Source organism: Lethenteron reissneri, chromosome 2, assembly GCF_015708825.2.
Source record: "Lethenteron reissneri isolate LAM-NWPU_2019-01 chromosome 2, ASM1570882v1, whole genome shotgun sequence".
NCBI classification, from domain to species: domain Eukaryota; kingdom Metazoa; phylum Chordata; class Hyperoartia; order Petromyzontiformes; family Petromyzontidae; genus Lethenteron; species Lethenteron reissneri.
In genome coordinates this window covers 6,168,292-6,189,245 of record NC_083780.1, presented here as the reverse complement: position 1 = coordinate 6,189,245, position 20,954 = coordinate 6,168,292, and positions in this window count along the sequence as shown.

Below are 20,954 nucleotides of genomic sequence, written 5' to 3'. Positions count from 1 at the left end.
GTCTCCCCTCCCACACCTTCCACAAGGCCCGGAAAGCCGCCAGAAACCCACCGTCGTCCAACAGGTCCACGTTCAACCTCCAATACGGGCGCCCTTGCCCGCCGCGAGGGAGATGCAGGCGCACGCGCACCATGTGGTGGTCGGAGAAGCCGGCGGGGACCACCCCGCTCTCACCGAGCAGGCTGGCCCCCCCCGGCGCGACGTACATCCGATCCAGCCTGGCCAGGCTCGGCCGCCCTCCCGCACCGCACCTGCTCCAAGTGTACTGGCGCCGGCCCGGGTTTTGGAGCCGCCACGCGTCCAAAAGTCCGTTGTCAGCCACGACGGCCGCCCACTCTCTCGCCGATTCGGGGTGCGGTTCCGGCCCAGTCCGATCCAGGGAGGGTTGGAGTGTGCAATTAAAGTCTCCCGCCACGACCGTGACCGCTCCCTCGTCGCCGCCGGTCTCCGCCACCACCCGCCGTAATTCTCCTTTGAAGAACTCAGCCCTGCCCCTCGACCTGCTGGGCGCGTACACGTTAATCACGTGGGTCTTGGTGCCGGCGAGCACCATGTCCGCCACGACGAGGTGGCCAGCCACTATCTCCCGATACGTCAGGGCGTCTGGGGCGAAAGTCCGGGAGCACACCACCGCGACCCCCGCCGCCCCGTCCACGCCGTTGCTAAAAAAAAAGGAACGCCCGTGCAGCATCTGCTGGCGGCTCGGGTGTAGCGCGGCGTCCAGGTGGGTTTCCTGAATCAAGGCTACGTCGACCGCTTGGTCGTCGAGGAGCCTGCACAGGCGGCGCCACCGGTCCTCGCTGCGCAGTCCGTTGCAGTTTATGGTTGCAACAATCAATCCTGGCCCCATCGCGGCTTTCAGGGGAGGTCCACGCACGCCGGCACCCTCGAGGCCACTTTTGAGGCCACCTTCTCCTTGCCCCGCAGCCTCGTCATCATACCCTTGATGCGGTATCGTTCCCTCGGGGTGCAGCCGTACTCTGCCGGCCGCCGGCAGATCTCCTGCGCCGTTGAGAGGAACGCGTCCGCGTCCGGGAAGACCTTATGGGGCACCACCCTCTTGCCGTAATTTTCCCTAAAAAAGGCCAGGATGGCCTGCGCGGGCATCTTTCTGTCCGGTTCTACCGGGCCGCAGCTCCACTCGCTCCCGCAGACGCTGCCCCCGTCACCCTCATCCACGGTGTAGGCGTCGTCGTCTACGCCGTCGTCGTCGCCGCCTCCTCCCGGGGCGCCGCAGTCGTCATCGCCGCCGCCGCCGCCACCGCCGCCTCCACCCGCGCCGGCATCCGCGCGCTCGGCGCGGCCGCCCCCGGGGTCAGCGTCACCTGCCCACCACCGTGGGTCCAGGACGCCGCTCGGACCGGGGCGACTTTCGTCACCCGGCTCGACGGGCGCTCCCTCGGCCGCCGTCGTCGCCGGCTGCAGCGCACCTCCGTCGCTGCCACAGGTGTCCGTCACTGGGGGGGTGGGGGGGGTGGGGGGGTGGGGGGTGGGGGGGGTGGGGAGGGGGTGGGGTGGGGGGTGGTGGGGGGGAGTGGGGGGTGGGGGGGTGGGGTGGGGGGTGGGGGGTTGGGTGGGGGGGTGGGGGGGGTGGGGGGGGTGGGGGGGGTGGGGGGGGTGGGGGGGGGTGATGGTTCCTCCAAGGTCCATCTCCTCCCTCGCGCCTCGTTCTCAGCATCGACGGGCGGCCTCGCCGCGTCTCTCTCGATGCCGGCCGTGCGCTTCGGGGGGGCGCCTTCGCCCTCCACCTCCACGTGCCCGTTCTTCGCCTTCCTCTTGGCCCTTTGCTTCTTACGACTCCCCTCGACCACTACGAAGCCGGCGGAGTCGTCCCCCCGCGCCTGCGCGTCGTTGGCTGGTTTCGCTCCCGGCGGGTCGTGGCTGGTGACCTGCCTCTCCCGCCGGTCCTGGCACTCGTCCTGCTGCGGCTGCTGTTGCTGCTGCTGCCGCTGCTGTTGCTGCTGCTGCTGCTGCCGCCGCTGCGGCTGCTGCTGCTGCTGCTGCTCCTGTTGCTGTTGCTGCGGCTGCTGCTGCTGCTGCTGCGGCTGCTGCTGCTGCTCCTGTTGCTGTTGCTGCGGCTGCTGCTGCTGTTTTTGTTGCTGCTGCTGCGGCTGCTGCTGCTGCTGCTGTTTTTGTTGCTGCTGCTGCGGCTGCTGCTGCTGTTTTTGTTGCTGCTGCTGCGGCTGCTGCTGCTGTTTTTGTTGCTGCTGCTGCTGCTGCTGTTTTTGTTGCTGCTGCTGCGGCTGCTGCTGCTGCTCCTGTTGCTGCGGCTGCTGCTGCTGCTGCTGCGGCTGCTGCTGCTGTTTTTGTTGCTGCTGCTGCGGCTGCTGCTGCTGCTGCTTTTGTTGTTGCTGCTGCTGCCCTTGGTGTTGTTGCTGCGGCTGTTGCTGCTCCTCCGGTCGGACCCATTGTCCCGGCATCGCCGCGGCAGGTGGCGCGACCAACCCGCTCACCTTGCTCGGGCAGTTTCTACGGGCGTGGCCCGGTTTGCCACACCCGTAGCATCGGAGCCCAACCGAAGAGGCATACACCGTGTAAGTGCTTTTGTTTATGGTGTATTTGAGTGTAACGTCAAGTTCTTCGGCCCCATTCTTCAGGACCATAAAAACTTGGCGCTGTAGTGCCTTGACATGGGTGAGTGCTGCGTTGCTCGTTCTCATGGGCAGTGTTGTGATGCTCGACACGGCCGTGCCGAAGCGCTGCAGGTCGACGCGCAGCTCGGCGTTGGAGAGGTACGGCGGCGTGCCGGAGAGCAGCACGCGGACCGCGGGCGAGGCGAGCGGGGCGCACTGCACAAACAGCTCCCCCACCGTGAGCCCCTTCTCCACGACTCGCGCCACCATCTCCTCCTCCGCCACGAACACGGTGACGCCGCGGTTTTGGCGCTGGACGGCCAAGACGCCGGCGGAGCCGACGCACGCGGCCACCGCGCCGGCGACAGCGTCGGCTGTCACCTCAGGTGGAGGGAAAGCCACGAGGCCGTTCCTCCGCGTGAGGCTCAGCATCCTCGCGTCCTCCTCTTCCGCGCGCTGGCGCTGCGCCATGATGGTGGTGGCAGAGTACCTTTGCGCTGTGTCGTTGGGCGTTCGCTGGCGGTGCTGCTTTCGTAAATGTTGTCGTTGTTGTCGTTGTTGTCGTTGTTGCCTTTGCTTTGTTAAGTCGCGCCGCGTGTGCGTCGTCCCGCGTGCACGTGTGGAAGGGGAAAAGGAAAAAAATCCGCACAAAAGAAATCTCGCCGCGAGTCGAACGACCGTGGACTTTCGGTCGACGAGCTCGGCGGACCAAAAAAAGGAAAATAAAGAAAAAACTGGGAAAAGCCAAATAAGGGAGTGGGGGGAATAAAGATGAAAACCGAAAAACGAGGGATGAAAGTATCGTCCTTTGGTTATTCGGCGGTATGAAACTCTCTCGCGGCCTGAGCCCAGGCCCCCATCCACACCAACGTTAGGGCAGGAGCTCAGGTGAAACGCAGCCACACCCGACGGTGGTGAGAGAGAGAGAGAGAGCGAGAGAGAGAGAGAGAGCGAGAGAATGAGCGAGAGGTGGGGGTGTTACATAAAGCAATGTTTAAAATGTAAAAAAAAATACGAAATGATGAACGAAGCAAAGTGCCGACTACACCGAGCATCTTCTTGTTTCCACTGATCGTAAAAAAAAAGATGCACGGAGGAGCCACTCCCTCCCTCCTCTCTCTTTTTATTATTTTTTTTACCATCAGACGAGACAAGAAGATGCTGGGTGTAGTCGGCACTTTGCTTCGTTCATCATTTTGTTTTTGTTTTTTTGTTTTTTTCAATGCTTTGCTTTATGTGCCCCCCCCCCCCACCCTGTTTAAATGAAAGCCTTCCCTCCCTTCCTCCCTCCCCTCCCTCCATCTCTCCTCTCCCTCCCTCCTCTTCCTCCCTCCTTTTTTTAAAACTTAGCTTTATGTAAAACCCCCACCTCTCGCTCACTCTCTCGCTCACTCTCTCCTCCCTCCTCTTCCTCCATCTCTCCTCTCCCTCCCTCCCCTCCCTCCATCCCTCCCATCCCTCCCTCCATTCCTCCCATCCCTCCCTCCATTCCTCCCATCCCTCCATCCCTCCCATCCCTCCTCTCCCTTCATCCCTCCATTCCCTCCCATCCTTCCTCTCCCTCCCTCCATCTGGCATTCCCTCCCCTCCCTCCCCTCCCCTCCCTCCCCTCCCGCGTCTCCATCCTGACCCGAATGTGAACTTTCGGAACAGCGATCGTGAGCCAAAGAGTCTCTCTCGCTCGCTCGCTCGCTCTCTCTCTGCCCAGCGAGCCTCGTGTTGTGCAATTGATTCTGTGTGTCCGGCCGCACGAGAACGGGCTCGCGCAAACGTGTAGATGGTTTACGCAGATTAATTTGACTAATGGGCGCATTGATTTATTGATCGAGCGGCCTGATTGATGAGCGCGTGTGGCTGTTCCGTGATACTGTCTGCCTCTGGGGACTTGCTGTGCGTGAGTGTGTGTGTGTGTCTGTGTGTGTGTGTCTGTGTGTGTGTCTGTGCGTGTGTGTCTGTGTGTGTGTGTCTGTGCGTGTGTGTCTGTGTGTGTGTCTGTGCGTGTGTGTGTGTGTATGTGCGCCTGTGTGTGTGTCTGTGCGCGTGTGTCTGTGTGTGTGTGTCTGTGTGTGTGTCTGTGCGTGTGTGTCTGTGTGTGTGTCTGTGCGTGCGTGTCTGTGTGTGTGTGTATGTGCGCCTGTGTCTGTGCGCGTGTGTCTGTGTGTGTGTCGGTCATGTGCTTATGACCGGCTCCAGTTTAACAGCAGAGGTCTCACTCCGAATCAGTCGAGCGGCAATATCTTTTCATCGGTTGCGTAACGCTGTGTGGAAGCTACCTGGTCTGTCGCTCCGCACGAAGCTTCAAGTCTTCTCGGCCACAGTCATTCCCTCCCTTCTCTACGTTTGCTAAACGCTGACCCCCCTAATAGAGCATCTTCGCCGGTTGGAAACATTTAGGCTGGCCAGCCTACGATCCATCCTGGGTAAAACCAGGCTGGATTGTGTGAGGAGCTCACAAATACTTAAAAAAAGATCTGGGCAAAGTCCCATTGGTGAGCTCCTCCCGCAGGCAAGGCTGCGTTGGCTGGGTCATGTAGCCCCCATGCCCAGCCACCGCATGCCGAAATAACTTTTGTTCGGCCGGATCGAGGGGGCTAAACGGGCGCGGCACGGGCTAGAAAAGAGATGGAGTGATATAGTACAGAAGGACGTGGAGCTGAGTGGACTTGCCGATGACTGGTACCAGCGGTGTCAAGATCGGCATCTGTGGAGGAGGCTCGTGAAGGACGCTACTGGGCAGTTGGAGGCAGTCGCCCTCCAACAACAGCGGAGGGTGGAGGAGCGACGCTCACAACAACGAGCGGAGCGCCGGGTGGCTAAAGCACATCAAGTTGGCACAGTAGGGGGCACAGGCGGTGCATCAGCCAGTCATCTCGGTCATCTCAGTCAGTCGACCGGTGGCACCTGGGTCTGCCCCGTGACGTCCTGCCAGCGGGCGTTCGACACTTCACGTGGCCTCAAGGTGCACGTGGCCTGGCACAAGCGTCGTGGTGACGTCACCGCCACTTAGTGGCGAATGGCGGTTGTTCTTGTTGTTATGTGTGTGTCTGTGTGGGGGAGCGGTAGTGTAGTGGTTAGTGCGCTGCGCTGCGCTATGAACCCGGCGACCCGAGTTCGATTCCCGATCACGGCCAACATCAGTGACGATTATCTGAACCGGTCCTGGGCCTCCCCTAGGTCGACTCAGCCTCAAATTAGTACCTGGTGCGGTGTGTAAACATTGTCACTGGGGAGACAAAGGCGACCGGGCGTGGTGTTGGCCACCCACCCCTCATGTGCCGTGCCGGCCTTCATAGGTGCTCGCTAACAGCACTTGCCCCAACAGTCTGTTAAGGCTACACGGGGGATCTTTGTGTCTGTGTGGGCGCTACGAACCCGACGACCCAAGTTCGATTCCACGCTCACGGCCACCAACACCGAGTGACGATCTGAACCGGTCCTGTCCCGCCACCCCACCCCCCTCCTCTCCTAAGTCGACTCAGCCTGAACTGAGTTCTGAAAAAACTTTGCAGTTCATATAGGTAGGCTAAGAATTTACCTTGTTTTTTTACTTTAAATTGTACTGTGCAATACAGTATTGTAATTAATAAATACATACAGTATATAGTTTGTACAGTACGGTACTGTAAATTGCTCTGTTTTACTAAATTATCACCATTCTGTAAGACTCCTGGGCAGGCGAGGCCGTCTTCGACTTACGATATGTTCGACTTACGATGATGGGGTCGTCGTAACGCATCTCCGTCGTAAGTCGGGGACTGCCTGTGTAGAGATGTTCCGACGGACGTACTCGTAGACGGAGGTAAGTTAAGGGCTTCCGCCAGGGTTTATTAAAGCTTATCAATATTACACAGCAGGGTACCAACTCCCAGGGGCTAGGGGGGTCCTACTCTGAGTCCGGGTCCCTGCCGGCTAGCTCCGGTCTCTCTCTCTCGTGTCGGATCGTGGAGTCTACCGACTCCACCGAGCGGAGAGAGAAGCACCTCTACGGCTACCACCGGCTTCTCCCCAGACTCACTCTTCTGCCGACTCCACCGACACACAGACACACCCAGACACACACAGACACACACCCAGAGACACAGACACACACCCAGACACACACACAGACACACACAGACACAAACCCAGACACACACACAGACACACACCCAGACACACACCCAGAGACAGACACACACCCAGACACACACCCAGACACACACACAGACACACACAGCAACACAGACACACACACAGACACACACATACACACACACACACCTCTACGGCTACCACCGGCTTCTCCCCAGACTTCCTATTCGATCCCTCTCTCTACCCCTTGGTTCCCTCTTCACCCTGCTTACTCTACCCGTTCCCACGGTGACCCCGCTTACGTCACGGGGTATCCCTTAAATACCCCAGGAGACGTGACGTCATCGCACTGAACGGCACACCTGACGTCACGTCCCCATTTCACTCCTCTACACCTGTATAGGGCAGCCCCGTCGTATGGACGAGGTGATACAACACTAACACGGCATCGTGCCCTCACCGAGAAACTCAGCAGATGACTCTCACCTCTCACCACCACTCATCAGGCAGGGACACTCACACTCAGAAGATTCTCCCACAACCATCCCCTACTCAGAAGAAACTCACGTATCGTCGGACACTAACACCACTCATCTCACTCTCGCTGATCGCACGATACTAACGACTCATAAAATACAAAGATCACCCGCATAGCGCCCACAACAGACCGTTTGGGGCAAGTGTCGATAGGGGCCGTCCATAAATGACGTCACGCGATTTTGGACGATTTTTGACCCCCCCCCCCCCCTTTGTCACACGACGTCACAAAAAGTCAGACCCCCCCTTCAAATATAACGTCACAAAGCTCTGCCCCCCCCCCAAAAATAAAACATGCTTCAAATCGCTTAAAACTATTGTCATTGTAGTGCGTATTTGATGTGGCGCTGCACTCTGATGTTGTAGGAGAAAGCATTTATTAAAAGTCTATTTAATTAAGCAGAACGTGTTGTCTATATTTTTTTAAATTTGCGCATTTTGATGTGACGTCAGATTTCTCAAACCCCCTCGTCACACATCGTCACAAATGTCTGACCGCCCCCCTCCCCCCTAGTTGCGTGACGTCATTTATGGACGGCCCCTGAGTGAGCACCTCTGAAGGCCGAAACGATGTTTACACATCGCACCGGGTACTCATTTGAGCCTGAGTCGACCTAAGGGAGGCCCAGGACCGGTTCATATTATAATCAACGCTGGTGTTGGTGGCCGTGAGCGGGAATTGACCGATTTCTCCCCGTGAAGGAACTCAACCTCGGAGTGTCGTGGCACGCGGTGCAATGTCGCGATGATCCAGCAGGTGGTGGTGCTTCGCCGTTGTAATGAGCGTGCAGAAAGACAGAGAGACAGAGATACAGAGACCAGGGAGAGAGACACACAGAGACACTTCCAGAGACATTCATGCACAGGGACACGGAGACACAGAGAGACACAGGGCAGAGAGAGACACACAGAGACACGTCCAGAGACATTCATGCACAGGGACACGGAGACACAAAGAGACACAGAGCATGGAGAGAGAGACACAGAGACATTCATGCACAGGGACACGGAGACACAGAGAGACACAGACCAGGGAGAGGAGACACACAGAGACACTTCCAGAGACATCCATGCACAGGGACACGGAGACACGGAGAGACGGAGAGACACAGAGACCAGGGAGACAGACACACAGAAACAAGTCAGGAGACATCCATGCACAGGGACACGGAGACACAGAGAGACACAGACCAGGGAGAGAGACACACAGAGACACGTCCAGAGACATTCATGCACAGGGACACGGAGACATAGAGAGACACAGAGAGACACGTCCAGAGACATCCATGCACAGGGAATGGGGAATAGTATTTGAACCGGAGAAACATCCACACGCCACGGGGAGGAAGACACGTCAACTCCAAATACACAGCAGCAGCCACCGTCAGGGTCGGTGTCGAACCCACGACCTCCTGCATACCGGGCGAGGGAGTAAACATCACGCCACCACGAGTACATGTTGTGTACATGTTGTGTACATGTTGTGTACGTGTTGTGTACGCGTGCGTGTGTACGTCTGTGGAGCGGTGGCACGGTGGTTAGCGCGCTTCTGACGAACCCGGCCACCCGAGTTCGATTCCCGCTCATGACTAACACCAATGACGATCATCTGAACCGGTCCTGGGCCTCCCCTAGGTCAACTCAACCTCAAATTTGTACCTGGTGCGGTGTGTAATCATCTCCACTAGGGAGACAAAGGCGGCCGGGCGTGGTGTTGGCCACCCACCTCCTCGTGTGCCGTGCCGGCCTTCATAGGTGCTACTTGCTAACAGCACTTGCCCCATTGGGATTGCATTGCACGTGGCAATATGGTCCCTCTACTGGGCAGCTGATGCTGCTGCAGACTTTGTCCTTGATGCTGAGCGCGGCTCGGGAGCCGTGGGCTGCAAGGAACGAGCGCAAATACCAAAATAGCGTCCAATGACCATCGTAACAATCGTTGTTCAATGACACACAGTCGTCATTATGATGATAACAAGTATAACCCGTAAAAACAAAGTTTTTCACTATAAATCCTTTATATGCGTGGCGGCTAGAGTCCTCTCGTCCTCTGGCTTGAGGTGGCTGCCACCTATGGGTCAGATGATTGTCTGCAGTATTAAGCAATTGGTAATTAAATATTTAATTTGTTTTCCCTAAACAGTGTAAAATTTTGGAAAAAAAATTTTCACGAACATTAATTGTCTCGCACAACGAGTCTGTGTGCAAAATGTCAGCTCGATTGGATCACGGGAAGTGGGTTAAAAAACGACCGAAAGGTTTGCACGGTCGTAAGCAAGCAAGCAAGCACGCAAGCACGCAAGCGAACTTAATATAAAGGATTTAAAAATCATGATCATCATCGTACTGATAATTATTGGCACTCATTGTTATTCATCATAAATGATTATTTGTATTAATCAGAATTATTATAAAAATGATTCATCGTCGTAATGGTCATGAGTATGAGTATAATAATAGTGATTATAATAATTAGTATTCATCATGACACCCGGCACATGAGTAGCATTATTATTATTACGATTCTTATTCAATATGTTTCTCGCTACTAAACAGCGTTCGATAATAACAACAATCAAGACAATCATTATTATCGGTATGATTATCATCATTAAATATGTTTTGTCGCTACCAGTACTTGCCTCGGTAAAGGGTGGGTGGGGAGGGTTGGGTGGGGTGGGTGGGGTGGGTGGGGTGGGGTCGGTGGGTGTGATGGGTGGGGTGGGTGTGATGGGGTGGGTGGATGGGGTGGGATGGGTGGGATGGGTGGGGTGGGGTGGGTGGGGTGGGATGGGTGGGTGGGGTAGGATGGGTGGGGTGGGTGGGGTGGGTGGGGTGGGGTATAATGGGTTGGGTGGGATGGGTGGGTGGGGTGGGATGGGTGGGGTGGGTGGGGTGGGTGGGGTGGGGTGTAATGGGTTGGGTGGGGTGGGGTGGGTGGGGTGGGATGGGTGGGTGGGGTAGGATGGGTGGGGTGGGTGGGGTGGGTGGGGTGGGGTATAATGGGTTGGGTGGGATGGGTGGTGGGGTGGGATGGGTGGGGTGGGTGGGGTGGGTGGGGTGGGGTGTAATGGGTTGGGTGGGGTGGGGTGGGTGGGGTGGGGTGTAATGGGTTGGGTGGTGGTGGGGTGGGGTGTGATTGGTTGGGTGGGGTGGGTGGGGTGGGGTGGGATGGGTGGGGTGGGTGGGGTGTGATGGGTTGGGTGGGGTGGGTGGGGTGGGGTGGGGTGTGATTGGTTGGGTGGGGTGGGTGGGGTGGGTGGGGTGGGTGGGGTGGGATGGGTGGGTGGGGTAGGGTGGGTGGGTCTGTGGGGTGGGTGGGGTGGGTAGGGTAAGGTGGGGTGGGTGGGTGGGGTGGGTGGGGTCGGTGGGGTAGGTGTGGTGGGGTGGGTTCGGTGTGTTGGGTTTGGTGGGGTGGGTGGGGTGGAGTTGGTGGGTGCAGGTGGGATGGGGTGGGTGGGTGACGTTGGGTGGAGTCGGTGGGGTGTGATGGGTGGGTGACGTTGGGTGGGGTGGATGGGGTGTGATGGGTGTGATGGGTGGGGTGGGTGGGGGGCCCTTCACTTGACTCTCTGGACACGCGCTTTGCCCCCCACCACGTGGTTATTTATAGCGAGCCCCCCCCCCCCCCCCACGGCTGCGCTATTTCTGGCATCACGCGGGGCGCGCGCGGGCGCGTGCACGCGGGCGGTCGCTCTGCACGAGCCGAGGGGACGCGCTCTGAATATTTGATTCAGAAGAGTGGAGGGGGGGGGTGCGACGGGGGATGGGGGGGTCCGGTTGAATGTCAAGGTACGTCCGTGAGGTGTTTGCCATTTGCTGCTCTTAGCCGCCAACGTCAGGTTCACGTCTGTATGTGTGTACGTTGAACTTCGTTCGCACCGTACGCAGCCAACCGTGCTAATTGGAGATGCGGGGCAAAGGACAACAACAACAACAACATTGTTTAACGTTGTATAGCAACAACTGCAATGGCACATTCAGCTGGTGATCCAGCCCAGATTACCGCGTCCGGAGCAACAGCGTAGTGCATCATCATCATCAGCATCATCATCAGCATCATCAGCATCAGCATCATCATCATCAGCATCATCATCAGCATCATCAGCATCATCATCAGCAGCATCATCAGCATCATCAGCATCATCATCAGCATCATCAGCATCATCATCAGCATCATCAGCATCATCAACACCATCATCAGCAGCATCAGCATCATCAGCATCAGCATTATCAACACCATCATCATCAGCATCATCAACACCATCATCAGCAGCATCAGCAACATCATCATCAGCATCATCAGCATCACTATCATCATCAGCAGCATCATCAGCATCATCATCAGCATCATCATCAGCATCATCACTATCATCAGCATCATCAGCATCACTATCATCATCATCATCAACACCATCATCATCAACATCATCAACACCATCATCAGCATCATCATCAGCATCATCACTATCATCAGCATCATCAACATCATCATCAGCATCATCATCGCTGCGGTGTCTCCTTCGTCGTATTTGTGGATCGGGGCATTGCGGCGTTACATGGCGTACGGCCCCGTTCCAAGTCAATGGGCTTCAGTGCTCAGGTCTTTTTTCCTCTTCTTCCATGCGGCTGACGCAGATGGCAGAGCGGCAGCGAGAATTTCACACGAAGCAGCAGCAGCGGCGGCAGCAGCAGCGGGGTGGTATAGCCGCGATGTCTCCTTGGCATTTGTGGATCGGGGCATTGCGTCGATGATACACGTCGTACGGTCTCTGTTCTGGATGACCACCACAGTCGCACCACCACTGCTGCGTTGAGTTGAACATTTTACTGGTAGGAACGAAGTGAACCAGCCTACAATAGATTATATCGTCCGTCCGTCCGTCCGATGTCCGATTAGGTGTAGCAACATCGCCCCCTACTGCAAACACTTGGCAGGACCCTACAAAAACCTTTAGACTCAGTGAGGCTTTCCTGGCTAAACAAGTGTAACATTCCCTTATAATTCCCTGACATTGTTTTTAATTAAAACATTTAAATTACAAATTAACTCACAGCGGCCTAAAGCCTACAGCTCGGCCTAAAGCCTAGAACTAGGCCTCAAACTCTCCCTTCGTATCATATTTGTTCGTTCCTACCAGCCCACCCCGAAGGGATCTGTTACATTTGGTCAGCATCAGGATAATCCGCATCTGCTGCTGCTGCCATGGTTGAGGGTGGACCATGAGCGGCCACGTGGTGGAAGATCAAACCCATGGGGGGGTGGGGGTGGGGGATTTTTCTACGTTGCCCCTTGACATGCAATGAAATATAATTTCGCATTTTTAACTCTAACGGATTAAGCTGCTTTAGTGAATGGGGCTCGGCAAACTGAGACTCCACAGAGCGGTGGCTCTTTGAGGACTGCCTCGTGACGTCGCCCCAAAGCACCGCAGTGCATTGTGGCTCTTGCAATATTGAGGGCAGTGCCGAATTATCCTCGTCGTAAAAGTAGCTACATGTGTAGTAGCTACATGTGTAGTAGTAGCTGCATGTGTAGTAGCTGCATGTGTAGTAGCTACACGTGTAGTAGCTGCACGTGTAGTAGTTGCATGTGTAGTAGCTGCATATGTAGTAGCTACTACATGTGTAGTAGTAGCTACTACATGTGTAGTAGCTACTACTACTACATGTGTAGTAGCTGCACGTGTAGTAGCTACACGTGTAGTAGCTACTACTACTACATGTGTAGTAGCTACACATGTAGTAGCTACACGTGTAGCAGCTACATGTGTAGTAGCTACTACTACTACATGTGTAATAGCTACACATGTAGCAGCTGCACGTGTAGTAGCTACATGTGTGTAGTAGCTACGGGCCCCGCACTTTTAAGGGCCCCGCGGTAACAGCTTTCAAGCTATCAATTCCGGTTCAGTGATTCTGCACTTGCTCTATTACTATAGTACTATACTGCCTTCAACTTTTATGAACGGCTGGGTGTTTAATGTTAGCGATTTGTCGCATTATCTGGCTGTATAGCAAATGAAAAAAATCTTTAACTTTATTATGCAAGTTCAAAATTTGTGTTTTAATATTTACGTGTTTTGTTTTTTAGAGCCCCTTTATAACAAATACTACATTTCCCGCACTAGCTTAGTCCGGCACTGATTGAGGGTTGTTTTGCTTTGCTTTGTGAGCCATGGGGCAGTTTCGGGAGTAAAGCCCCTTTGTGAACATCGCAAATGCTCCATAATATCCATATTATCGTTTTTTTGGGGGGCGGGGGGTTAGATCGCGTAAATATATAACTGTGTCGTGAAACCTGCCACCAGCCGACACGGCCAATCCGTAAGGGATGTCACGTAAAGAAAACGTGCCAAGTCGTCACTAGTACGACGTTTCGCCAGTAATTACAACCAGCTGTATCAGGCGACCGACAGATTTGCCTGGTGTCTGTTGGAGAGCCAAGCCACAATATTTACAATCTGAGTTCGACGTTTCGCCAGGAATTCCAACCAGCTTCATCAGGTGACAGCCAGATTTGCCTGGTGTGTGTTGGAGAGCCAAGCCACAACATTTACAATCTGAGTTCGACGTTTCGCCAGGAATTACAACCAGCTTCATCAGGTGACAGCCAGATTTGCCTGGTGTGTGTGGGAGAGCCAAGCCACAACATTTACAAGCTGAGTTCGACGTTTCGCCAGGAATTACAACCAGCTTCATCAGGTGACAGCCAGATTTGCCTGGTGTGTGTTGGAGAGCCAAGCCACAACATATACAATCTGAGTTCGACGTTTCGCCAGTATTTACAACCAGCTTCATCAGGCGACAGACAGATTTGCCTGGTGTGTGTTGGAGAGCCAAGCCACAACATTTACAAGCTGAGTTCGACGTTTCGCCAGTATTTACAACCAGCTTCATCAGGCGACAGCCAGATTTGCCTGGTGTGTGTTGGAGAGCCAAACCACAACATTTACAATCTGAGTTCGACGTTTCGCCAGTAATTACAACCAGCTTCATCAGGCGACAGCCAGATTTGCCTGGTGTGTGTTGGAGAGCGAAGCCACAACATTTACAATCTGAGTTCGACGTTTCGCCAGTAATTACAACTCGCATCACATCAAATGTTACCCCGGTGGGAGGGGGGGGGGGGGTGAATTGACGACCGTTGATGTAGAACCGTGAAGGATCTCGGGAAATCTGCGGCTCCGGGGCCCAATGTGGCGGGTGGCTCTTTCTCAAAGAACTGCTGCTTCGTGACGTCACGTGTTCATGGCCACCGTCTCTCGTAGTTCGCCCACAGTGCATTGCGGCTCTTGAACTATTGAGGGGCGACTACTCTCGCCTTTTGGCGTCATCTGGTCCAACACCAATGGAGACTAGGCTCTAAGAAAAGCTGTCTCGGGTGTGGACCAATCAACTTCAAGGACAGTGCATATCATTATTAGAGTTGTTTCTTTTTGTTTGCATTTTGTCTGCTTGTGTTGTGGTTATTGCAAACATGACGCCTTGTATAAAGGTGTCAGTTTTTGTACCAGTTGAAAGGGTAAAAACCTATCACTATACTCTCTGTTTCTTTCGGTAAAGTCACGTAGAAAGAAATTAAATTACATGATAATAATAGAATACGACGTTTCGATTGCAACACAAGCAACCGTCATCAGGTACGAATGAATGGGAAAACAAACCTAGTAAATTTCGATTTAAAGCTTTCGTGACTGCAGGGATTCATATTCTTGGTTATTTCGGTGAAGTCACGTAGAAGGGAAATAATAAAATAATAAAAACAAAACAATAAAATTCTCACGACGTTTCGATGATGATTGCTTGTGTTGCAATCAAAACGTCGTGAGAATTTTATTGTTTTATTTTTATTCTTTTATTATTTTCCTTCTACGTGACTTTACCGAAAGAACCAAGAATATGAATCCTAGTCAACTTAGAAATATAATGCAATAAAACACAGAGAGTCGGCTAACATAACAGTCAACACCCCACCTGGTTGATTACGTCCTTCCAAAGATTGCTAAATTTGAGAGAGAGACAAAACACAGAAACGGTGAAGACCAGGTCACCTGAGGACGGCTGCTTGCGTTGTGGCCGAAACGTCGTGAGAATTATTTTATTATGTTTTATTTTTATTATTTTATTACTTCCCTTCTACGTGACTTTGAATCTAGTTTTATTTACGGGCGGTTGCTGTTGTTGTTGTTGTTATTTTTAGGTTGCTGTTGTTGTTATTTTAGGCTGCTGTTGTTGTTGTTATTTTTAGGTTGTTGTTGTTGTTATTTTTAGGTCCCTGACCTCTCTCCCCTCCCCGCCCGCCGGTTACCCTCGCCGGCTTCCTCCCTGCAAGCCGGCGAGAGGGCCGCGGGTGTGCGCTTGCCCATGGAAGTCAAAATCAACAGTCACGAGTGCCGGTTAAACGATTTCAGTGCGCACGCGTGTAACGAACCCGGACGGGCACGCGCGTGCGTACCGTACACATGTGTAGAGGAGTAAAATGGGGACGTGACGTCAGATGTGCCGTTCAGTGCGATGACGTCACGTCTCCTGGGGTTCTTAAGGGAGACCCCGTGACGTAAGCGGGGTCACTGTGGGAACAGGTAGAGTAAGCAGGGTGAAGAGGGAACCAGGGGTAGAGAGAGGGATCGAATAGGGAGTCTGGGGAGAAGCCGGTGGTAGCCGTAGAGGTGCTTCTCTCTCCGCTCGGTGGAGTCGGCAGAGTCCACGATCCGACACGAGAGAGAGAGACCGGAGCTAGCCGGCTGGGACCCGGACTCAGAGTAGGACCTTCCCTAGCCCCTGGGAGTTGTGTACCCTGCTGTGTAATATTGATAAGTCTTCTTGGTTCTTTCGGTAAAGTCACGTAGAAGGGAAGTAATAAAATAATAAAAATAAAACATAATAAAATAATTCTCACGACGTTTCGGCCACAACGCAAGTAGCCATCCTCAGGTGAAACCAGGTCCGTCGAGGCGACAGCGTCTAAATGAAACAGCACCATACTTGGAGCATATATATATAAGCTGGGTTAGAAGGGGGGGGGAAAGGGGGCGCTGTCGCCTCGACAGACCTGGTTTCACCTGAGGACGGCTACTTGCGTTGTGGCCGAAACGTCGTGAGAATTATTTTATTATGTTTTATTTCTATTATTTTATTACTTCCCTTCTACGTGACTTTACCGAAAAAATCAAGAAGATGAATCCCTGCAGTCACGAAAGAAGCTTTAAATCGAAAAATATTGAAAAGCTTTAATAAACCCTGGCGGAAGCCCTTAACTTACCTGCGTCTACGAGTACGTCCGTCGGAACTTCGCTACACATGTAAGGTGCAGAGTCAGGAGTGCCACTCGATATTCACGCTCGTTGCTTTTTCAAGGTCACTCCTCCTCCTGCTACTGCTGCTGTTGGTGTTGGTGTTGCTGCTGGTCTCATTCATTCTCCTCTTTATTAATCTCAAGCCACTGCGAGTTTAAAGACAATGCCACGTGCGGGCCGTTCTCCCATAAGGCCGCATGTTGTTGTTGTTTTTGGTGTTTTCATCGCGCGAATTTGATATAACGCGATGACGACTGTATTTAGGGGACGCATTTTTATTTGTAACGCGCGATGCGGGCTGGGTTTAACGCGATCGAGCGAACGGGAACGACGTTGCACGGTTGCGCAAGGCAGTGGGATGCTGCTGGATTCTTCTAGATGCAATCCACTCAGCCTCGGTCTTTGCTCAGCCTGCGTACGCATCTCACGCGTTATCGCGGACTGTGCTTTACCCCAATATATTATATATCACAGTTGATCATCGATTATCATTGTCCGGCTGCTTCCAACATGATGTCCGGGTTGTTCCGGGCCGATCCGGCGAAATCGGCAAAAACCGCTCCGAAAGGGTGCATCAGTCCGGCGAACATCAAACACAATCACGTTAAATTTCGATTTAAAGCTTCTTTCGTGACTGCAGGGATTCATCTTCTTGGTTCTTTCGGTAAAGTCACGTAGAAGGGAAGTAATAAAATAATAAAACATAATACAATAATTCTCACGACGTTTCGGCCACAACGCAAGCAGCCGTCCTCAGGTGAAGACCAGGTCTGTCGGGGAGACAGCGTCTGAATGAAACATTGAATGAAACATTCAGACGCTGTCTCCCCGACAGACCTGGTCTTCACCTGTTGACGGCTGCTTGCGTTGTGGCCGAAACGTCGTGAGAATTATTTTATTATGTTTTATTTTTATTATTTTATTATTTCCCTTCTACGTGACTTTACCGAAAGAACCAAGAAGACACAATCACGTTGTTGTTGTTGATGATGATGATGTTGTTGTTGTTGAAACAAGATCGTAGTGCTACGTACATCACCCCATGATATAGTCTTCGAGGTGGGAGTGGTAAGGACACTTTTACACGAGGATATTTATTTCCGCCCATTTCGCATAGTAAACAAATGTAAAACACCAAAAGAGTGCGTATACACAACACCTAAGACGATAACGTTATATTAGGATGTGCAAAAAATAAGTTATTTTAAATCATGATGCTTCGTGATTATCGGGCGGTTGGTTTTAAATCCGGTGCCCCCTTTCCCTCCAAAGCCAACGGATAAGCGATGATGATCGATGATAATTGTTGATTAACGTTGATAATTTATGATAACTTCTGATAGTTGATCATAATCGCTGATAAATTATGATAATCGATTATAATAGTTGATTATTGCTATAATCTATTATAATCTGTGATAATCGATGATAATAGCTGACATTTGGTGATCACCGATGATAATTGATGGTAATTGCTATAATCGCTGATAACTGGTGATAATCGATGATAATTGCCGCTATTTGATGATAATCACTGATAATGTATGATACGTATCGATGATAATTTATGATAATCGATAATTATCTATTATTATCGTTTATATTATCTTCTCTATTGATCATAAACGCGATTTTCCCATGCACGGTGTTCTTCAGGCACGCAAAAACGACTACCGCGTTATAGGAGACCAACAGATTGCATTGAATGTAATGCATCACACAGCGCATAGAGCGGGGGGGGGGGCTGTACAAACCCCAATCCTCCCAGCGCCACCACCACCACCACCAACCACCACCAACCACCACCACCAACCACCACCACCACCAACCACCACCAACCACCACCAACAACACCACCACCACCAACACCACCACCACCAACACCACCACCAACCACCACCAACACCAACCACCACCACCACCACCACCAACCAACACCACCACCACCAACACCACAACCACCACCACCACCAACCACCACCAACCACCACAACCACCACCACCACCAACCACCACCACCAACCACGCTCCGTCTCGCCGCCTTCACCGATTCCCCCATTCGAGTGGCAAGTTAACTCGTTCCACGCTGCGCGCGCCCGATGATTGCTTGACACGGCCCACGTGACGCGCTCAGCAACTGACTCAGCTGTCGGCGTTTAATAGAGAGCCGATGATGCAAGTTTGGATTCATGCCTCGGTGTGCGTGTCTTTGTCCACGTGCTCTCCGCGTTGCGTGCGTGTGCGCGTGTCAGCGCGCTGCGCTACGAACCTGGCCACCCGGTTGTCGATTCCCGCTCACGGCCAACACCAGCAGTGACGATTAACTGAGCCGGTCTCCCCTAGGTTGACTCAGCCTTAAATGAGCACCTGGGGCGATGTCTAAACATCGCCACTGGGGAGACAAAGGCGGCCGGGCGTGGTGGGATTTTTGGGATTTTTGCACACAGCGTTGGTGTACGGTGATTGTTTTTCTGCAATATTTTGCTGTCTTTTCTTGAATTTTCTGTTTGCACTTAGTCACATATTCACTTTAAGATGTTTTCTTGTTCATGTTTTTTTTTTGTTGCGGTTGCACCCGATTCAAGAGCCGAATGGCTCACAGGGCTATACCTAATACATGAACTTGAACTTGAATAGGTGCTCGCGAACAGCGCTTGCCCCAACAGTCTGTTCAGGCACATGTTCCATCCGATGCAGGAAACCCTAATGCGTCAAGAGACGCAATCCTTGCCTGTAAACTTGACAGTCCGCCAGCATCGATTCTGCGGCGAGTCTGTTACTCTGCTGATGAAACACTGCGTGTCGAAACCGGCCCGGAGTGTTCGATTGTCTTTCAGCAGCGGTGCTGATGCCGCTGGAGTCATTCGCTCCCAGAAGAAGGCCGTGCGTGTGTGGATGATGGATTGTGTAAGAAACATTGCTGCGTGTTTTTTTTATCGTTTTGTAATAATATCTCATCACGTTGGCTAGGAGATGTTAACTGCCTCGCCTGGTATACAGGAGGTCGTTGGTTTGATCCCGAGTACCCGACGCCTGCTGCTGTATATTTGGAGTTCGCTGTGTCTTTCTCTCCCCGTGGTCGCGTGGATTTTTCTCCGGATGCCCCACGGTTTTTCCCTCCGCATTTAGAATCCACGTGGGTTTTAGAATATTTGGCTGCTGCTGCTGCTGCTATAAATGTCCACGCGATAGGCCCCTTCGTTTGACGCCATCGTTTGTGGCCAGGTCGCTTCTGACGAAGACCTCCTGCTACATAGCTCTGCGGTAACAAAACAATATTGTTTAAGCGAAGAGACGGGGGCGTATATGAGAATGAGACATCGTTCGCGTGCTTATTTGTTTTTTTTCTTCTTGGTTCTTTCGGTAAAGTCACGTAGAAGGGAAATAATAAAATAAAATAATAAAAATTAAACGTAATATTATTTTATATAATTTTATAATGTTTTATTTTTATTATTTTATAAAATAATAAAAATAAAACATAAAATTATATTATTTTATATTATTTTATTATGTTTTATTTTTATTATTTTATAAAATAATTAAAATAAAACATATTATATTATTTTATAATGTTTTATTTTTATTATTTTATAAAATAATGAAAATAATACATTTTTTATTTTATAAAACAATTAAAATAAAACATAATATTATATAATTTGTATTATTTTATTATGTTTTATTTTTATTATTTTACTATTTCCCTTCTACGTGACTTTACCGAAAGAACCAAGAAGATGAATCCCTGCAGTCACGAAAGAAGCTTTAGATCGAAATTTATTTGTTTTTTTATTCCACTGCAGCACACGGGCGCTCAATGTCCGGAGTCAAAAAAAAGAAAAATTGTCAGCGGCGTGGAGCTTTGTGAGCGCCGCCGACGCCACCACTTTGGGATCATTGGAACCGGGGAACCTCGCTGCCCCCCTCCCCCGCCATCCCCCGGCTCACGAAGCGCTCCGTTTGGAACGTACGAATTCCTCCCTCGGTAGGATGCGCAACGCGTAGCTTGCTCGGCCCAATGATCGAGTCGCCGTTCTCATCGCAACAACAACAGCGGCGGCGGCGGCGGCGGCAGCAATAAACTATTGCCTAGGATAGGCGAATTTTCTCACGATAATTTCACGATACATTTTTTGAGTGTTTCATGTTGTTGTTGTTGATTTTTGTTCGCTTCGTCCTTGCATAGCAGGGGGTGGATTCTCGGAGTGAGTGGAATGGAGTGAGTCGCTTGGGGTGGATGCGCGAGGCGGTGCGGGGAGTGTGAGAGGCGTTGGACTTGTGCGAGAGATGGTGACAGACGTTTCGGGGCAAGGGCCGTGAGCGAGCAGCACCTATGGGCTTGCGTGGGGTAGCAACCACGCCCGACCGCCTTTGTCTCCAGCCTTTACCACGCCGCGCCAGGCTGCTACTCATTTGAGTATTCTTAGGTTTAATCGGTAAAGTCACGTAGGTAAAAAATTAAAATTAATAA